Source organism: Glycine soja, chromosome 16 (genome assembly GCF_004193775.1).
Source record: "Glycine soja cultivar W05 chromosome 16, ASM419377v2, whole genome shotgun sequence".
Classification (NCBI taxonomy): domain Eukaryota; kingdom Viridiplantae; phylum Streptophyta; class Magnoliopsida; order Fabales; family Fabaceae; genus Glycine; species Glycine soja.
This window is the reverse complement of record NC_041017.1, coordinates 12,146,638-12,167,026: the sequence shown is the minus strand read 5'-3', so window position 1 is coordinate 12,167,026 and position 20,389 is coordinate 12,146,638. Positions and strand designations below refer to the sequence as shown.

The window sequence follows — 20,389 nt, the reverse complement described above, 5'->3', positions numbered from 1 at the left end:
CACGAATTAAATTCCCACCACAGAGGCATTACTTTATGGCACAAGAGAAACAGATGAGAGGCAGATTCAGTTTTGTTTTGGCAAAAGGGACAAAGGTCGATTTCAATGTTAACATGCCTCCTAGTTAAATTATCCTTAGTGGGAAGTCTGTCCCACAGAAGTCTCCAGGCAAAAACTAGAGCTCTAGGAGGAATTTTGATGTCCCAAAAGTGCTGGAAACCTAGACATTAATCTTCATCAAGATGCTCAGCTTTGACACAAAGATAGGCAGAATTGGTAGAGAAAATTCCTTTAGGGTCAGCTCCCCAAACCCAAGAGTCTTTCAAACTTGCAATTGGACTAATTGCAGCAATTTGATCAATAAAAGCTGAGGCTCTCCCCATTTCATTATTAAACAGATTGCGCCTCCAAGAAAAGCTCCATTCCCATCCATATTCTCAAAAGGAACCCATGTTTGCCATTGTCTGAAATTTTTGAGATGAGATTTGATATAATTCAGGGAATTTTTCTTTAAGAATTATCCCACCTTCCACCCAAGAGTCTTCCCAAAAAAGAATTTGATCACCCCTACCCAGCTTCCAAATGAACTGCTTGGAGACATCAACCATACTGCTGTGATTGATAGTGGACCTCAAATCAGGCCACCAGTATGAGAAATACTGCCTTGTGGGCCCCTCTTCTAAGCCTCTCCAACCCCTGTACTTTGAAGTCAAAATTCTGTTCCACAGTTGATTCTGAAACATCAGCCATTTCCATTTGATTATGAGAGCTTTGTTGAAAGCTTTGATGTCTTTAACTCCCAATCCTCCCCTTTCACTAGCAGCACACACTTGACTCCAAGCCACCCAAGCTATCTTCTTCCCTTCTTGATTACCACCCCAAAGAAAATTTCTTTGAATGGTAGTGAGCTTGTTAATCACTGCTAAAGGAGCCCTAAAAAAAGACATGTAAAACAAGAGCAGAGCTGTTAAGACAGCATTAATTAGAGTGATTATGCCAGCCATTGATATACTTCTCTGCTTCCATTTGTTCAATCTAGCCTCGAATTTGCTGATTATAGGCTCCCACACCACCTTCCTTCTCGGATTGACACCTATAGGCAGCCCTAAATAACAGAAGGGAAGATGCAGGGGGCCACAGTTCAAGAAATCAACAGCAAATTTGATCCACTATTCAGATTGTCCAATTGCTCTGAATTGGCTCTTAGCAAAATTGATTCTCAGGCCAGAAGCTATTTCAAAGCTTCTAAGAATAGCCTTGATAACTTGAATATTATCCATAGAAGCTTCCCCAAAGAAAATGGTGTCATCCGCAAACTGAAGGATATTCATTGGTACTTGTTCTTCCCCACCATAAAGCTGTGAAATAAGTTTTTAGACATTGCTTCCCTCATCAATCCTGTTAAACCTTCAGCAACCAAGTCAAATAATAAGGGGGCCAAAGGATCCCCTTGTCTCAATCCTCTTTGAGGCTTAAATTCATCAGTTGGACTTCCATTCACAAGGATGGATATAGAGGCTGATGTGAGGCATCCCTTAACCCAACCAATTCACCTGTCATGAAACCCCATTCTTCTCATCATATAAAAAAGGAATTGCCAAGACACAAAGTCATAAGCTTTTTCAAAATCCACTTTAAACACCAAGCACAATTTCTTTAGCCTCCTAGCCTCCTCAACAACCTCATTAGCAATCAAGACTCCATGCAACAACTGTCTACCCTTAACAAATGCTGACTGTCTTTCATCAACAAGGTGATTCAATACCTTACTAAGCCTATTAGATAGGACTTTAGCAATAATTTTGTAGACACAACCTATGAGGGATATGGGTCTGAAATCACTTATATGTCGAGGATCCTTGAGCTTAGGGATAAGAGCAATGAATGATGAATTGAGGCCCTTAGGAAAAGCAGCATTCATATGAAATTCTGCCAAAAACCTTAAGAACTCAAGTTTCAGCTCATTCCATAAATGCTTAATAAATCTGAAATTAAACCCATCTGACCCTGGGCTTTTGTCATTGCCACAAGCCCACACTGCAGAAGATATCTCCTCCTCTTTAAAAGGCTCAACCATCATATCTCTCTGGTTTGGAGTCAGGACATTAAAAGAAATTCCATCTAGATTGGGTCTAAGCAGATGAGGTTCAGAAAATCTTCTCTGAAAATGCTGCATGACTTTAGCCTTAATCATGTTAGGGTTTTCTACCCAAGAACCATCAATCAACAGCCCCTTCAAAGCATTTATCCTCCTGTTGTAATTAATAATTCTGTGAAAATAAAAGGTGTTGTTGTCTCCCTCTTTGATCCACTTGCTTCTAGATTTCTGTCTTACAAAAGACTCATGGAGAATAGCCTTTTCCCAAAGATCAGCTTGAGTTTTCTTGAGCTCCTGGACTTGCTGATCAGAAGGTTGTGCTGATAGTGAGTTCTCCAAATCATTTAGCTTTTGCTGAATCTTCTTGACTTTGTTACCCAAGTCTCCAATATTATCTTTACTCCAGTTTTTCAGCCTTTGCTTGAGGATCTGAAGTTTGCTTTTTAGAACATATCCACCCCACCCCTTAGGCTGAGATTCAGACCAGCAATTCCTCACCACATTCTGATAGTCTTTATTCATTAACCAACCATCATAAACCTTAAAAGGCTTAGGGCCCCAATCAATGCATTTAGAATACATAATGATAGGACAATGATTAGAATAATTCCTTTCAAGGATAAATAGAGAGCTATCAGGCCACTTAGATAACCATTCATCAAAGATCTACACTCTATCCAGTTTGCTTTTACAGGATCCATTTGGCCTAAACTAGGTAAAAGGCTTACCCACACAAGGAATGTCATCAACCTCCATATCATGTAGCCAATCATTGAATTCAGTTATAAGGTTAGAATCTGAATTACTATGATTGCTATGCATTCTCTCAGAGGGATGTCTAACACAATTAAAATCCCCTACAAGACACTAGCAGTCCACTTGGGATTGAAGCTTCCTTCTACTCAAAGACTGCCATAACTGTCTTTTACCTTCTATATCACAAGGAGCATAAATATTGGCCACAACCACTCTTTGCATATCAACCATCCAAACCCCTTCCAGCAGAATCAGACCCTTTTCTGATAGTTTAAAGTCAACCTGGAAATTGTTATTATTCCAGACACATAGCATCCCCCAGCAGTATTCACAGCTGGATGTCATTCCCAAGCAAAATCTGGGTGGCCCCACAAGGCCTGACAAGCTGCCTTATCAAAAGAGTCCCTCTTAGTTTCTTGCAAACAAAGAAGATTCACCTTAAGCTTCCCAACCAAATTCCTGATAGAGGCCCATTTAATACCTATACCCAGCCCTCTAATGTTATAGGATAAGATATTCATGTATGAGCTTTCCTATTACCCAACTCCATAGCTTCCTTTTTGTCTCTGGATTCCATATTAGCATAGTGTTGAATACAATCAGAATGTTCTGTTTCAGCCTCCATGCCTATTCTTTTTCCCAAATTCTATAGTTGATGAGCCTCCTCCATCACCTCTGTGTTACATATAATCTTACTTTTTAACCTTCTCTCTGCTTCAAGATGGTTCTAGTTTTGGGCCTTGTCACATTTATCAATAGTGGCAGCCAAGTCATTATCTTCTTCTTGTAGCTGAAGTTGATCTTCCACAGGTTGCAACATACGGGGTTTATAAAGGGGGTGTCTTTGTCTAACATAAACTTTGGAGTAATTATCTGGGGTCTGTTTAGGGGGTTGGGTTGTAGGACAAATTTCTTCCTTATTACACCTCTCAAATTTCGGGAGTGGGCCCATGTTATGGCTTGGCCCAACACCAACTCAAAGAGCTTTATTTTTATGTATTAATAAATGAGACTGTATCACAAGATCATAATAAATTTGCAAGTGTACATAAACCTCAGCTGTTGAGAACAAACAGATCAATGAGAAATTAAAAACAAAAGGAATCCAAATCAAATTTGAGGTTTCAGAAAACAGGAACACACGTTTTTAGCATTGTCCTTTGGTTCTGAAGAGAGGCCAAACAATTTTAAGACAACCAATTAACTTGACAAGGAGTGCATACAGTACAGGTAAACAAGAATCCTATGTGTAGCTATATAAACCATGAGACAAATAATAAGAGTGTGTAAACAAATCGGATTCAAAATACCAATTGGTATATCTGTAGCAAGTAAAAAACAAGAATTGGAATAAATAGAGAACTAAACTTGGATTATGAATTATGAAATGAAAGAGGAACTTACAAGAATAATAATAAGATTGAAAGGAAAAAAGAAATAAGAGAAGGGTAGTTTGTGTAGGCAATATAGAGTTCCAGGGAAGAAGAAGAAGAAGAAGATAGGAGTTGTTATTTTAGCTGCTGTAATATAAAATCTATTATTTAAGTACTTGATAGATAAATGCCATTCAATTCGGTTCTTTAACTTTTAAGCTTTTAAAGTGAACCAATTTTATGTTTCAAATCTTAGTTTGTTCTTTTCTTGCTCTTGATGCTCTAAATTCTGACTGTGATGTAATTTAAATGTTGTTGTCTCTCCTATCATGTGTTATTCAGAGTCTATTTTCTTATCATGGATCTGATGACTACATATAATTGTAGTTATGTAGTATCTCCATAATTTTAAATTTATTTGATAGGGATCTGAAGACTGGCTTGATGAGCTTGAATACATTGTTATTATGATGAACTTAGTTCATATATGCAACCAATTTTAGATCTGTTGATAAGGTAGTGTCATACCCTAATTTCGTCCGGGGACCTTTGCTTGATGACATGCGACCTTTCTTTGGTCCTTGTGAGGTGCTTGGCACCCATCATTAGGCAATTTGTGAAATTCCAGGACATGCCGGAAAACCAAAAAAATATTGATGCACAATCCGTAAGTTTCCGTGACACACCGGAAATCAAATGGAAGCATCGTTGCATAAATTAAGTGAGGTTCCGTAACATTCTGTAAGTCAAAAAGGGGATGATTATGTAATCCGCAGGGTTCCGTAACATTATGGAAAGAAAAAAAGTATCGTTACGAAATTCGTAAGTTTCCGTAACTTTACGAAAAAAGAATCACCAAAAAAAGGCAGAGGGAGGTGTACTTAGTAAAAATGGGGGTGCAAATAGCACCCAGGCCCACTTGGGCCCTCCAGAATATTCCTCCAGAAGGTTGTTGCTTCTGGAGGAAGCAACCTGGCTCGCCTGGGCGAGCTGGGCGGCAACCACCTCCCCTATTTTGCTATAAATAGGGGAGGAAGTGAAGAAGAAAAGGGTTCAGCCCCTTAGGCACTTCTCTCTCTTTCGAATTTGCTTGGAAAAATTGTTTCCGTGAAGAAAATCTAAGCCGAGGCGCTTCCGAAACATTTCCGTAACGTTTTCCGTGAAGAATTTCGCGAAGGTTTCGACCGTTCTTCGACGTTCTTCATTCGTTCTTCATCATTCTTCGATCTTCAACGGGTAAGTACCTCGAACCAAGCTTTTCGATTCATTCTATGTACCCGTAGTGGTCCACATTGTGTTTCGTGCATTTTTATTCTCGTTTTGTTTACTTTTTATACCCCCTCTTGACGTGCTTAAGCCATTTTACTTAAGTCATTTCTCGGTTAACTTAAAAATAAAATAAATTTTCACCGAACGTTTGAATTGTATTATCCGTTAACTTCGGTTAAAATAAATTCCGACCGTTCGGTCGTGCCGTAATCACATTGGAAATCAAAAAGAGGTAAAAAATAATATAATAATCAAAAAAAATATTTTAGCAAAATAAAGCGGAAAATCAATCGGACGTTTTCTCTTTGGGATTTCTCATTCTTAATCGAATTGATTCATAACTAAAGTGAAACTAAGGCTAAAATCAACTCGCCTAGTCAAGCTCGTCCATAAAAATAGGCTTTTGAAGTTTGTCATTTCAATTTCTCACTAAGTAAAATGGATCATTTTTAAGGTCCAACGCCTTAAAATGATCACCACTTAAGTAAAAAAGAATCACTTGATAAGAAAGAACTACGTAGGTCTGATTTTCTCATCCCAATTGAGGAATACGTAGGAGCAAAGGGAAACACCCTTGTCGACCACAAAAAGAGAAAAAATATAAAAAGGGTATAAAGGATATAAGGACATAAAAGGGAACGTAAAAATCAAAGTCATGTTTGCACATTCGATTAAAGGCTGCTGTCCCTTGTGACGGGCGTGTGGGGTGCTAATACCTTCCCCGTGCGTAAATACAACTCCCGAACCTTTTCATTTAAAGTTCGTAGATCGCGTCTTTTCCGGTTTTTTCGACATTTTCCCCAAATAAACGTTGGTGGCGACTCCGCGCGTATTCCTTTCGTGGAACACGCATCCCGCGAGTCACGCGTCGCCCTCCCGCCGAAGGGTAGGTTGCGACAGGTAGTTCTATCAATGCAATTGACATATTTTACATAACCAAAACAACTCCTAGATTGCCCTTGCGACTATGAGAAGTGAGAACTAATGATGCATCTTTCTAAGTAGAAGAATGGAAAAAGCTTTCCCTTCTCAACCTAGTTTCTCTTGCCCCTAAACTTCTTAAGTCTGGTGTCACTGAAGATTAGTTTATTGCTGAAGATTGATTCATGCTTGCTGAAATCAATTTCTTACACTGAGAATTCTTTAACAAATGGTTTCCTCAATCCTGTGCCAATTGCCAATAGCTTTGAGCTCCTCATAATTAGATTTGGTGTTGCTCATTGTAGCTCCTTTGATGTAATTAGAATTTAGAACACACACAGAGCTAGAATTAGCTCTTGCCCTCTGAAATAATCTTTAAACTTAGACATGTTTGTTTTGACTAATGCACTTGATAAGAAAAATCAGGAATTGATAAAAAAATACTACTCAAGTAGATTAGTTGGGCTATATGCATTTCATATCCATTGTTTGTTAAATAGAAGCCATGGTGCTATAGCATAGTGGGTTTCCCGCTAAACACCATTTTATGGCTATGACTTTTTGATTTTCTGATGGCATCCGGTTTTATTCAAATGAGTTAGGGGCCCCATGTTCCTTTGAAGTTACTTTTAAAAACATAGCTACTATACTTTATTTTTTCACTTTGGTGATTTGCTATCTTTTTCCAATCTATTGTCTTGAGCCTAGGCTATAAGAGGTAAAGGTCAACGAAAAGATCTTTTCGGATGCATACAACCCAGTTCTTAAACCGTTATAGCTTTAGTTTTGTACATCTGAGTACACTAGTTATGGAACCTAGAAGAATGAAAAGAAAGTGAGGATGATGTACACTCTGAAGAACATGGAAGTGAGGCAAAAGCTAAACAGTTAGAATAGTTACAGTTGATTGGGAAGTTAAAGTTGTTAGATTTTATATTAAAGCACCAGTTACTGAATTTTGTTGTTATTGACATCCCCATTCTCTATACTCCACTGTTTAAAGCTAGATTTTAGGTTCCTCAATTTGTTTTTAAGCACAATACTCCCCCATCCAAGTTGCTGGTCACCACACCACACTTCTTTAATCAGTCTTTGATACTCTTTATTTTTAAGCCAACAGTCCATCACCCTAAATGGCTTAGGGCCCCAATCCACCAGCTCTGTTTTCAAAATAATTGGACAGTGATCACAATAATCCTTGTGGAGTACTTGTTGTGAAGAATCAGGCCATTTAAGTAGCCACTGTTCTGAAACCAAGCATCTATCGAGTCTACTCCTCACAGATCCATTTGGCCTACACCAAGTAAATCTGCTACCAAAGCATTTAATTTATGGAATTTCCATGTCTGATATCCAATCATTGAAACCAGAACTATCATATGTGCCCACACTCCTTTGAGATGAGCCTGTTCTTTCATCCTGGCTTCTAATGCTATTGAAATCCCTAAGGAAGCACCATAAACCCTCAGGATTAGAAGCTTTTAACTGCCTCAATTCTTCCCACAAATCTCTCTTCCCAGCAAGATGACATGGAGCATATACATTGACAATGAACAACTTCAAATTGTCCTTAATCCATGTCCCTACAAGCATTAAAAAATTTCTGCCTTTCACCCTCTTGTCCACCTCGAAATCTGAATTGTTCCACATGCAAAGTAAGCCTCCAACTGTGTGTACTGATGGAACACTGTCCCAAGAGACATTAAAATCTCCCCATATGTTTTGGCAAATGAGCTTGGTGAAATTATCCTTCTTTGTTTCCTGTAGGCATACAAGATCCACTTTATACTTTAAATTAAGCTTTATAAAAGCAGCCCACTTAATCCACTTCATCTTATAACAATTAAAGGGTCTGACAGTTTGCTAATACAACAAATTCAACAACCCATCTAATTTTCTTAAACACAAAATAACTAAAAGAAGAAAAAAAGTTAAGCATGCATAATCCAACAGTGCAACAAAGTTTTGAAAAAGAACTAGACAAATTAGGTAATTCGATTTTTTTTGCTACACCTCATAGATAATTAGATACTATGATTCAGTATAGTGATTAGATAAACTTTATATATATATATATATATATATATATATATATATATATATATATATATATATATATATATATATATATATATATATATAAATTTATTAGACATGAATAAGAAATACTAGTCTTAAAAAAATCAGAAGTCCCAATTTAAGTAACTTGGTTTATAGAATGTTTAGTAGTCACATTACTGAATTGTAATTTTTTTTATAAAAAAAGTAGTGTGCAGTTTCTTTATTTTTTAAGTAATAGAAGTAGTATTATGACAACTTTTGAGTGCTAAAAGGCCATAATAATAAGCAAAAGTAGCAGCTACCAAGGTTGAAAGCAAAACTTACTTATGTGAAGAGAACGCTAAAACTAGATAGAGGGAAGGAAATGGATGCAGGACAGAATCAAATATATTATTTTTAATGTCATTTAGCCTTTTTTCATTTAATTTGCTAAACACTAAATTATGCTGCCATACTATTTTCAGATTCCATTAGGAGCGATTTTAGCCATTGTTGATGCTGTGGTCATTGCTGTTTTGAAATTCAAACTGGTCCTGTGGTCATTGCTAGAAAGTCAATTGTGTTGAAGCCTTGAACTTAGGTATTTATATCTTTGATTCGAAAACTAATTTGAAATTGTTGTTGTATGCATTACTGGTATATTTGTAACTTATGCTATGCCTCTCTACATGACCTTTCTTTCATTGGACTGGTATCTTCATGCCTCTCTACATGACCTTTCTTTCATTGGACTGATATCTTTGAAGTATTTACTGTGATTTTAACTCTCAGAACTTGTTAATTGTTAGTGTTGAATATTTTTGTATTTTTATCTACTGCCCTTCTCTATATATATGTTGTGACTGCCACTGCCCTTCTCTCTCTCTTGTATTATCTATATATATGTTTTTTTATTGAACTTTTGGTAGAGAAGATCCCATTACATGCAGCTCCCCACACCCAAGTATCCTTAAACCTATCGTTTAGGTTGATAGCAGCAGTCTAATCAATAAAAGCTGAAGCTATCCCCATCTCATTATCAAAAATAAGTATTTACCTTAAAAATAAAAATAGAAATGAGTATGTACAGGAGTAATGATAATATTAAATTTGAATAAATAGAATTTGATATTGTAATATTTCCGGTTTGAGGTGTTGGATCCTATAAAATAGGGAAATCAGTGTTAGGGACTTATCAGCAGAAACTGAACTCTTGTTCTTCTTTACCGATTTAACAACAGCTCAGCAGTGGTAGTACCCATGAGCCTGCAGAATCTGCACTTTTTTTGCCTTGGCTTCTATTCTCTCCTCACTTTGAATCGGGAGATATTCTTTCCATTCAAGGCAACAAGCAGAAGTTTCAACGAAAGTCTCCTCTCCCACACAGCTACTACCTTCTCAACACTATTGGAATCACCATCATCTGAATAATTCCCTTTTTTCTTTCTCTTTCTCTCACACACCCCCATGATGTCAAAAGTTGTTATTTTCTCTTTATTCCTATCATCAGTCCCGACCATGTCTTAATATTTCTTTCTATCTTTCTTCTTTTTTTAACCTTTTGGAAGATTTTGGTTTAACCTTCCCCTTCACGATTCTCTCTTTTCATTCCCTATTTTGCTTCGCGGCACAGTCATTAGAATAAGGAACACAATGGAAGACAGTATCCTATGCAAACACACAGTGCATCACAGCGTCACCAAGAAACTCATCTCCCCCAAAAAATCATCCCAAACCAATTCTTCAACACACACAGAAACACACACACACACAAACACACACACAGAAACACACACACACACAAACACACACACAGAAACACACACACACCCACACCCACATACACACACACACACACACACACACACACACACACACACACACACACACACACACACACACACACACACACACACACAACCACACACACAGAAACAGACACACACCCACACCCACATACACACACACATGCACACAGACAACCACACACACACACACACACACACACATAGAAACACACACACACCCACACAGAAACACACACACACCCACACCCACATACATACACACACAGAAACACACACACCCACACCCACATACACACACACACACACACACACACACACACAACCACACACAGAAAATACTAACAGACTGAAAATACTACTTATCCTACAAAGGAACACCCCCCTAAAACCTTCGATTAATCTAATGTTTATCTAATTAAGCAACACCTCCTTAATGAATTTGTCCAAGTTCATGAATGAACAACCACTGGGTGTAGTGGCTTCCTCTGCCTTCTTCTTCAACTCCACGATCTTTTGTCTCATTTTCTTTCCTTTCTCTCCCGCCATCATGTCATTCACCAGCTTCTCCACCTCTTCTCTCTTCACATTGGTATCAATTTCAATCCCAATTTCCCATTCGTTGTAGATATATCTGCAGTTTGTTGGCTGATCTGCAAAGAATGGCCAACACAACATTAGTACTCCAGCACAAACACTTTCAGTGGTTGAGTTCCATCCATAATGAGTCAAGAATCCACCAAGGATTGTTCAACACTTGCTCCTATGGACACCAACTTGCTATTAGGCTTCTATCTTTAGTTTCATTCACAAACTCAGATGACAAAATCACTGAACCTCCAATGACAAGGTCAGGCCTAATGATCCACAAAAAGGGTTTCTTGCTGTTGGCCAAACCCCAAGCAAACTCCAAGAGTTGTTCTGCTGACATAATTGTGATACTGCCAAAATTCACATAAACAAGAGATCCTGATTCCTTGGAAGCGTTGATGGCGTCATCGACCCTCCATCCTCGGTCAGACGCCACGTGAAGTGGAAGATGGCCCGCACGAAGAAAACAGGGGAGATGACGATTGAGGCCGCAAAGGAAATCGCTGAGAAGATTGTAAGTCATTATCAACAAACCATTACAATTATATTTCAATATTTTGCAAATGTCATGTACCACTATGTGTTTTCTGTGTAGGATTCCTTTGAGGAGCAAGTGACACAGGGATCCTTCATCCCCCATGGACGTCAGGATGTTCTCGCCGCTGCTATTGGACGTCCAGAGCACCCTGGACGTGTCCGTGCTGCTGGAGTCGGTGTCACCATCAAGCAATACTTTGGATCGGCTCCACGGACATCCCGCAGCTCTTCCTCCATGCCTCCTGAAGAATTGCAGCAGCTGACCCAGCAAATCAGGGACCAGCTAAAGGAGTCCATCACAGAGAGAGTGACGCGGTAGGTCATGGCATCCTTCAGTTAGATGCAGTCCCAGCTTCAGTCACAGATGCAATCTCAGGGACTTGCAGTGCCTCCTGACCCTCTGGTTGGTCCCTCTAGTCCTCGAGTGAGCACAAAGGGGAGTTGTGTTGATCCCTCAGGAAACGATCCTGAGACGGGTGACTCTGATAGGTGCGGCTTGTACGTAGAAGCAGATCCTGCCCGCCTGGTTGCCATGGGGAGAGTTTATGAGGGATCCACTATTGTTCATAACACTCCTTTGTTGCCTGGCCAAGTAAAGGTGAGTGTGGAGGAGGTTACAGATGCAGATGTTCCAGTTCCTGTACCCATTGATGAGGTTTCCTTAGTGGGGCAGGCACTTCACACCTTCCTTGCTTGGCCGACACATCTGGTCAAGTCTTTATCACAACAGGTACTTATTGTCCTTACTATATGGTTCTTCTTTTTAAATTAATTCATTAAGTGTGCCTCAAATTAGGATATTTAACTTTGTTTCATGAACAGGTAGCTGTGTCTCCGGCAAAACCACCTCCAAAGCCCGATCCGGAGGTCGATGATCCGCTTTATCTGATGACATTGACCATCCCAGAGCTTTTCTTGAGGCCTTATCAGGTTAGATGGGATGCCACCGTGTTCGGGGTCTTTAATCCAGATTTCCCCCTCTACATAAAGCACGAAGACCTCTCCGAAATCGCACACAGTGGTCAATGTCTCAGTATATCAGTGTTACAGTTGTGGATTTTGTAAGTCATTTTATATTACTTTTAATTACCTAAGTTATTGCTTTCAATTCATAAATATTTAACTTTAACTTAAAATAAACAGGCATCTCACTAAAACATGTATGCGAGTGGGGAATTCTGATATCTATGGATTCCTCGAGCCACAGTCTATTCAGAGGTCTGGGCAATCGCAGTTTGAGTCTGAAAGTTACATAAAGACTTGGATGCAGAGTTCAAAACGCGATGTCTATCTTGGAGCCTACCTAAATGGGTAAGTCACAAAATAACTGAATTTAATTAATTTTTACTAATGTACTAACCCATATTAATCTCCACTGCAGCGGACACTAGCAGATGGTGGTCATCCTGCCCAAGGAACACCTAGTTGTTTGGTTTTGTTCATTGCATAACAGGCCAAACAAGTACCTTAAGGGGATTATTAATAGGTTAGTGTTCTTTTCAATACATTTGCATTGAAATACCTCAACGTACAACACCTGTTTTTAATTGTTACTCATCTGGAACAGTGCTTTAAAAGGTCTTGATGATGCTCCACAACCTAAATCAAAGGCTCCTGCTAGGTGGATTGTCGTCAAGGTACATCATTTACATAAAACTTCCACTTATATATATTTCTTTATGTGTCTGTACACTAGTTTTTTAATTAATATCCAAATTTCATTATGTATTTAGTGTAATAAACAAAAAGGATGTACTGAGTGCGGCTACTATGTGATGCACTGGATGTCCACCATCATTTTATTTCAAACAAAATCGATTTATTTATAATTCGTATTACATTATTAACTTATTATGATTTATTTCATCATGTAGTATTTTAACGATCCTAGACCATTGGAGCCAGAGAGATTAAAAGCATTGCGGATCCAGTGGGCCAGTTTTATCTCCGAGTTAGAGATCAGGCCTAGGATTTAGGGACATTATCTTTAGCTTTAGTTTACTTTGGTTTAACATTTTTGACATTTTCTATGTAATATGAACATTGAGTTCATTTGATGATTGTTGTTTATGATAAATCAAATATTTGATGTTTATTATCATTAAAACTGCTTAAAAGAAGAATAAAATGTTTATTTGCTATGAATTGGGCTTGAAATTGCATTTGACAAGTACAATTTTGGGTTTACTGTAAAAATAGAAAATACATATATAAAAAAAATACTTGAAAACAACATCGATTATTTACAAAAACCGATGTCGACATGAACCTTAACATCGGTCATACAGAAAACCAATGTTAACTTTTGTACATTAACATCGGTTATTCATACATAACCGATGTTACCGTTTCTATATTAACATCGGTTAATTATATATAACTGATGTTAATGTACATAAGTTAACATCGGCTATCTATACATAACCGATGTTAATGTACAAATGTTAACATCGGTTATCTATAAATAACCGATGTTAACGTTGTACATTAACATCGGTTTTCTATGAATAGCCGATGTTATATACAAAGACGTACAACAAATAAGTATATGCATCATCAACGTTGACATTGGTTTTCTACTGAAACCGATGTTAATGTCATATATTAACATCGGTTCTCTAGAAGAACCGATGTTAATTTATTATTAATATCGGTTCTTCTAGAGAACCGATGTTAATATATGACATTAACATCGGTTTCAGTAGAAAACCGATGTCAACGTTGATGATGCATACACCTTTTTGTTGTAGTTCTTTGTGTTTAACATCGGTTATTTACAAAACCGATGTTATCATATTTATGTTAACATCGGTTTTTGAAAACCGATGTTAACGATGATACATTCAACATCGTCACTTTCAACATCGGTTTTAGAGCCGATGTAGAATGTCCTAAATAACCGATGTTGAAAGTGTAATTTCTAATAGTGAAATAAACAAAAATATGCCAAAAAAGAACATCGGTTTTTTTTATATCAAAATCAATGTTTTTTGCATCTTTTTGTTTTGTTAATATCGCCAAAACCTGCAAATTAAAAACAGAACAAATCCAACCAGTATCCAGGCAATACAAAATTTTATATTCAAATTATTATTGAATAATTACTATAAAATAAAAGAAATAGTTAAAGTAATGAAAACAATAATGTCAATACATAAAATCATCTAAAACCTAAGCTAATTAAACATAACTCTACAATTGTAAAATTCCTTAAACACCTAGTGTTGCATTTTTAACACTTAGAAAACATCTTGCCCACTGAATGTGAATTGCCTTTATTCTCTCTGGTTCCAATGGTCTTGGATCTGTAAAATACTGCATGATATAATAATGCATAACTTAATCCATGTTAATAATAACAACTATAACAAATAAAATTAGTTTTAAAGTAAACAATTGCCATTTCTCAATTATCCTTGAAACCTCCTAGGACTATGGTTGACATCCAATGCATCACGTAATAGCCGCACTCAGTTCTTCCTCTAAGCTTATTACACCAAATTCAATAAGATATTCAAATATTTAAAGTTATCCTAAAATTAGTGTACACAATAATTACATGTCATTTTTAACAGATCAAGCATTGACTAAATGACTTACTTTAACTGGAGTCCATTTAGCAGTTTCCTTGGACTTACATCCTTGATTATTGTTCAATCCCTTCAAAGCATTGGTTAAGAGAAACATGCATGCATATTGTACAATTAAAATATTGATGTCAAATACTAATGATAAAGTAAATGTCTAACAAATTACAACTAACATGTTAATAATTCCTTTCAAGTAGTTGGTGGGCTTATTGTGCAAGGAACCAAACCAGACGACAAGATTGTCCTTAGGACATATAATGACAAATTGCCAATGTTCACTGCATTGGAGAGCATTAAGTTATTATATTGCATACTGTAACGACCCGTCTCGTCGCTACGATATCAACACTCTAAACCGTGAAAATTTCAATTTTTAAATGTAAATTCCGTTAATTTGCTTATGAAAAATGAAAGTAATTTTTCTCAATATACATTCACCAAACAATGCACCATTACTTAAATGAATACACACACACACATATATATATATATATATATATATATATATATATATATGATGTAAGCTCCATTAGAGCTTGTAGGCCTAGGATCTTCTTCATCAATGGATTCCTTTGCTTCTTGAAAGATGAATGGCAGCGGAATGGAGAAGGAAGAAAGGGAGAGGAGACGCCTCTTCAAGAAGAACATGAGTCTAGAAGAAGCTCACCACCACCACCATAGGAGGCCATGGATAACAGCTTGGAGGAAGAAGGAGATGAATGAAGGGAGAGGAAGAGAAGAGCATGAAATTTTATTCTCTAAAAGAGCTCTGAAATGGTAAAAATGTGTTGTAAAAATGTGTTGTTTCCTCTGATTCAGAAGTCATTCTCTTGTCCTAGGTTATGAAGAATTCGTCCCTAACAGTTAACCACTTAATCCAACCCTATTTTAATTTACTAAGAGAAAATCAATTTAGGGCTATCAATATGTGATTAAGCAACACATACACCAATTAACCCCTTGTTCATTAAGCATGAACACAATTTAAGCACAGAGGCAATTAATCGAACACGAAGCATGCACAGATTAATAGAACGCATGTGGGTTAATTGGTGAAGGGAAAACTTCCAGGAAACTACATTATAAACATAACCTCGAAGAGAGTTAAGCTTCATCCTCAAAAGGAAACAACACCAGAAATTTAGCCTTCCAAAATTTCAACCAAAAATAGAAAATGCAATTGAAGCTACAGATAGAAGCGTAAACATAAATGAAACTGGAAATAGAAACGAGAATGAAACTAAGGCAGAAACGTAAATGAAACTAAAGGTAGAAGAAGAAATAAAAACAAAATTGCAATTAGAAGCAGAGAATGGAAAAGTGCATTATGTGAACAGTAACAATAAGCTCAAAAAACGTAAAACCCTAAACCCTATGCTCTGAATAATAGTCTCACAGAATAGCCTTTACACGAATCTCAAGGCTAATATTTATAAGGGTTACTCAGAGTCACTGGGCCCTATTACATTATTCTGGCCCAAAATGAAATAAACATTGAACAACATAAAATAAAATTGGAATCTCCTAATTAAAAATTATCTAAGGTAAACGTTGCTTTATTTGCCCTCTTTAAGTCCACGACCAAAATCCAGATTAAGCCCAATACTTCATTAATTCCTGAAATTAGATTGAAAACATCAAATTAGCTGAATGAGCCCAAGTAATAAAACTGCCTAATTAATTTGACAATTAAGACTAATCAGCAATTAAAATGGTGCAAAAAGGGTTAAGAAATAGGAGAAAATAATGGCACATCATTCAGCCCACTAATCCAAGATCAATTTCAAGATTCTCCACTAAGTGTGCTTAGGTGTCATGAGGCATGTAAAGCATGAAGAACATGCACAAAGTGTGACTATATGATGTAGCAATGGGGTGTAGTAAGCAAATGCTCACCTCCCCCTCTAAAATTTAATTCGATTGGACTTCTACCAATTCAATTAAATTTATTTCCCAACACACACATCAAATATTCACTTAGTGTATGTGAAATTACAAAATTACCCCTAATACAAAAAAGTAGTCTAGGTGCCCTAAAATACAAGGGATAAAAAATCCTATATTTCTAGGGTACTCTACCTACATTATGGAGCCCTAAATACAAGGACCAAATATAATGACATCCTAGTCAATATGTACAAAGATAATTGGACCCAACCTTGGCCCATGGGCTCAGAAATCTACCCTGAGGCTCATGAGAACCCTAGGGCCTTCTTCAGCAGCTCTAGCCCAATCCTCTTGGAGCCTCTTGCTCATGGCTCTAGTGACTGGTCCCTTCCTAGGGAGGATTGCATCATCCCCTCCCCCTTGAAGGGGATTTGACCTCAAATCTGTTAGTTCGTCCTCCTCAATATCAACTCCACCTGCAAAAGGAATTAAATTAGAAATGTTAAAAGTGATGCTGACTCCATACTCTTCTGGGAGGTCCAACCTATAGGCATTGTTATTGATCCTTTCCAAAACCTGAAAAGGTCTATCCCCTCAGGGGCTAAGCTTGGATTTCCTTTTAGTAGGGAATCTATCCTTCCTAAGATGGAGCCAAACCCAGTCACCCTCATTAAGAACTAGCTATTTTCTTCCTCTATTGCCTTTAGTTGAATACACTTTTTTGGGTTCTCTATTTGGTTCTTAACCCTCTCATGCAACTTCATTACAAACTCTGACCTAGATTCCCTTTCTTTATGTATAAAAGAAGTGTCTAGTGGGAGGGGAATGAGGTCTAACGGTGTTAGGGGATTGAACCCATAGACAACCTCAAAAGGGGACTGCTTGGTGGTTCTATGAACCCCTCCTATTGTAGGAAAATTGTACATGAGGAAGATACTCATCTCAAGACTTATGGTTGCCTTTTAGAAGAGCACTTAAAAGAGTGGATAAAGACCTATTCACTACCTCTGTTTGCCCATCAGTTTGTTGATGACAAGTGGTAGGGAAAAGAAGTTTAGTTCCTAGCTTAGCCCATAAGGTTTTCCAAAAGTGGCTAAGGAACTTAGCATATTTATCTAACACAATGGTCCTAGGAAGACCCTGGAGAGTTTTGAGATGTGGGAAGCATCGTCCACCTTGTGGCATGGTATAAAGTGTGCATCTTGCTAAACCTATCCACCACCACAAAGATAGAGTCTACACCTCTTTGGGTTCTAGGAAGCCCAAGGAAAAAGTTCATACTAATGTCTACCCAAGGTGCAGAGGGGATGGGTAAGGGTGTATATAGCCCATGAGGCATCACCCTAGACTTGGCTTGTAAACAAGCCACACACCTAGTGCAATGCTTATGGACATCTTTCTTCATATGGGGCCAATAAAACTTTTCTTTGAGTAAGACAAGGGTCTTGTCTATCCCAATGTGGCCCATGAGCCCACCCTCATGGCTATCTTTCACAAGTAATTTCCTAATGGATCCTTAGGGTATGCAAAGGTTTCCCTCTTTGAACAAATACCCCTTAGCCAAATAAAATCCATCTTGGGCCTTTTCCCACAACTCTCATAAATAGGAGAGAAATGTTCATCTAAAGCATACAAGTCCCTAATATTATCAAATCCTAAAATTTGAGCTCCTAGGGAGCAAAACAATGTGTGTCTCCTAGAGAGGGCATCAACTACCACATTTGTTTTTCCCTTTTTGTATTTGATAACATATAGAAATTGCTCTAGGTACTCTATCCATTTTGCATGCCTTTTGTTTAAATTGATTTGAACTCTAATGTACTTAAGTGATTGATGATCACTATGAATGACAAATTCCTTGGAAACAAGGTAATGTTCCCAAGTTTGGAGGGCTCTTATTAAGGCATAAAGTTCTTTATCATAGGTGGGGTAGTTGTGGGTGGCACTATGAAGTTTTTCACTAAAATAAGCAATAGGGTGCCCACCTTGTAACAATACAGCTCCAACTCCCACTCCAGAGGCATCACATTCTAGCTCAAAAGTTTTAGAAAAGTTAGGAAGAGCTAGAATAGGTGCCTTAGTAAGCTTTTCTTTAAGCACAACAAAGGCTTGCTTTTGTTTTTCACCCCAGGTAAATGTCACATTCTTTTTCACCAGCTTATTGAGAGGTGATGCAATTGTAGATAAATTAGGAATGAACCTTCTATAGAAGCTTGCTAACCCATGGAAGCTCCTAATATCTCCCACACTTTTTGGGGTTGGCCATTCTTGGACGACCTTGATTTTCTCAGGGTCCACATGGACCTCATTTCTACCAACTACAAACACTAAGAAAACTATATTATCTACACAAAAAGTACACTTCTCTATATTTTCATAGAGGGTGTTTTTCCTAAGAACTGAAAAACTTGCCTGAGATGTCATAAGTGATCATCTAGGCTCCTACTGTACAGTAAAATATCATCAAAATAAACAACTACAAATATACCTCTGAAATCCCTTAAGACATGATGAATAAGCCTCATAAAGGTGCTTGGTGCATTAGTGAGCCCAAATGGCATCACTAGCCATTCATACAAACCAAACTTGGTCTTGAAAGCGGTTTTCCACTCATCACCCTTTTTCATCCTGATTTGGTGATAACCACTTTTAAGATCAATTTTTAAAAAGATATTGGCACCATGCAACTCATCAAGAAAATCATCAAGTCTAGGAATGGGGTGCCTATACTTTACAATGATGTTGTTGATGGCCCTGCAATCTGTACACATTCTCCACGTACCATCCTTTTTGGGCACTAACAACACTGGCACAACACATGGACTTAGGCTCTCTTGGACCCAACCCTTCTCTTACAATTCTTTAACCTGAGACTCTATCTCCTTAGTCTCCTGAGGGTTAGTCCTATATGCTGGCCTATTAGGAAGGCTTGCTCCTAGGACTAAACCTATTTGGTGCTCTATTCCCCTTAAAGGAGGTAGCCTAGGGGGTATCTCTTTGGGAAATATATCACCAAATTCATGTAAGAGTTCTTGGACCTTTGGGGGTAAGGTCTCAAATGTAGGAATTGTGGCAGTGCTAAGGGATGTTTCCCTTGATAGGAGAAGGTAGAAAGACTGTTTAAGAATGAGTGCTTTTTTAATATCACCTTTTGTTGCAAAATGATTTTCCTTCTTAACAATCTTCTTGGAGGAATCCTTTTCCTCTTTTTCCTTCCCCTTGGCTTTTAAAGACAAGGCCTTACTATCCTTCTTTTTCTTTTGTTTTTATACTTTTTCTTCCTCATCCCTCTTATCTTTCATAGTTAGTTGATCTTTGGCCACCTATGAAGGTGTTTGAGGATGCAACACAAATTTAGTGCCAAGATGGGTGAGGGTAATCTCATTAGTTAGGCCATTGTAAATGATCTTCCTATCAAATTGCCATGGCCTTTCTAAAAGAATGTCCTGCCTCCATGGGAACTATATCACAATTAACTTCATCCTTATATGTCCCAATGGAGAAAGGTACCTTCACTTGTTG

At 37.7% G+C, this 20,389-nt stretch overlaps 1 pseudogene; it reads right to left on the bottom strand.

The window, feature by feature from the left end:
• Window positions 1-10,667: 10,667 nt before the first annotated feature.
• On the bottom strand, window positions 10,668-11,193 carry LOC114390168 (annotated as a pseudogene).
• Between the last annotated feature and the right edge of the window lie 9,196 nt (window positions 11,194-20,389).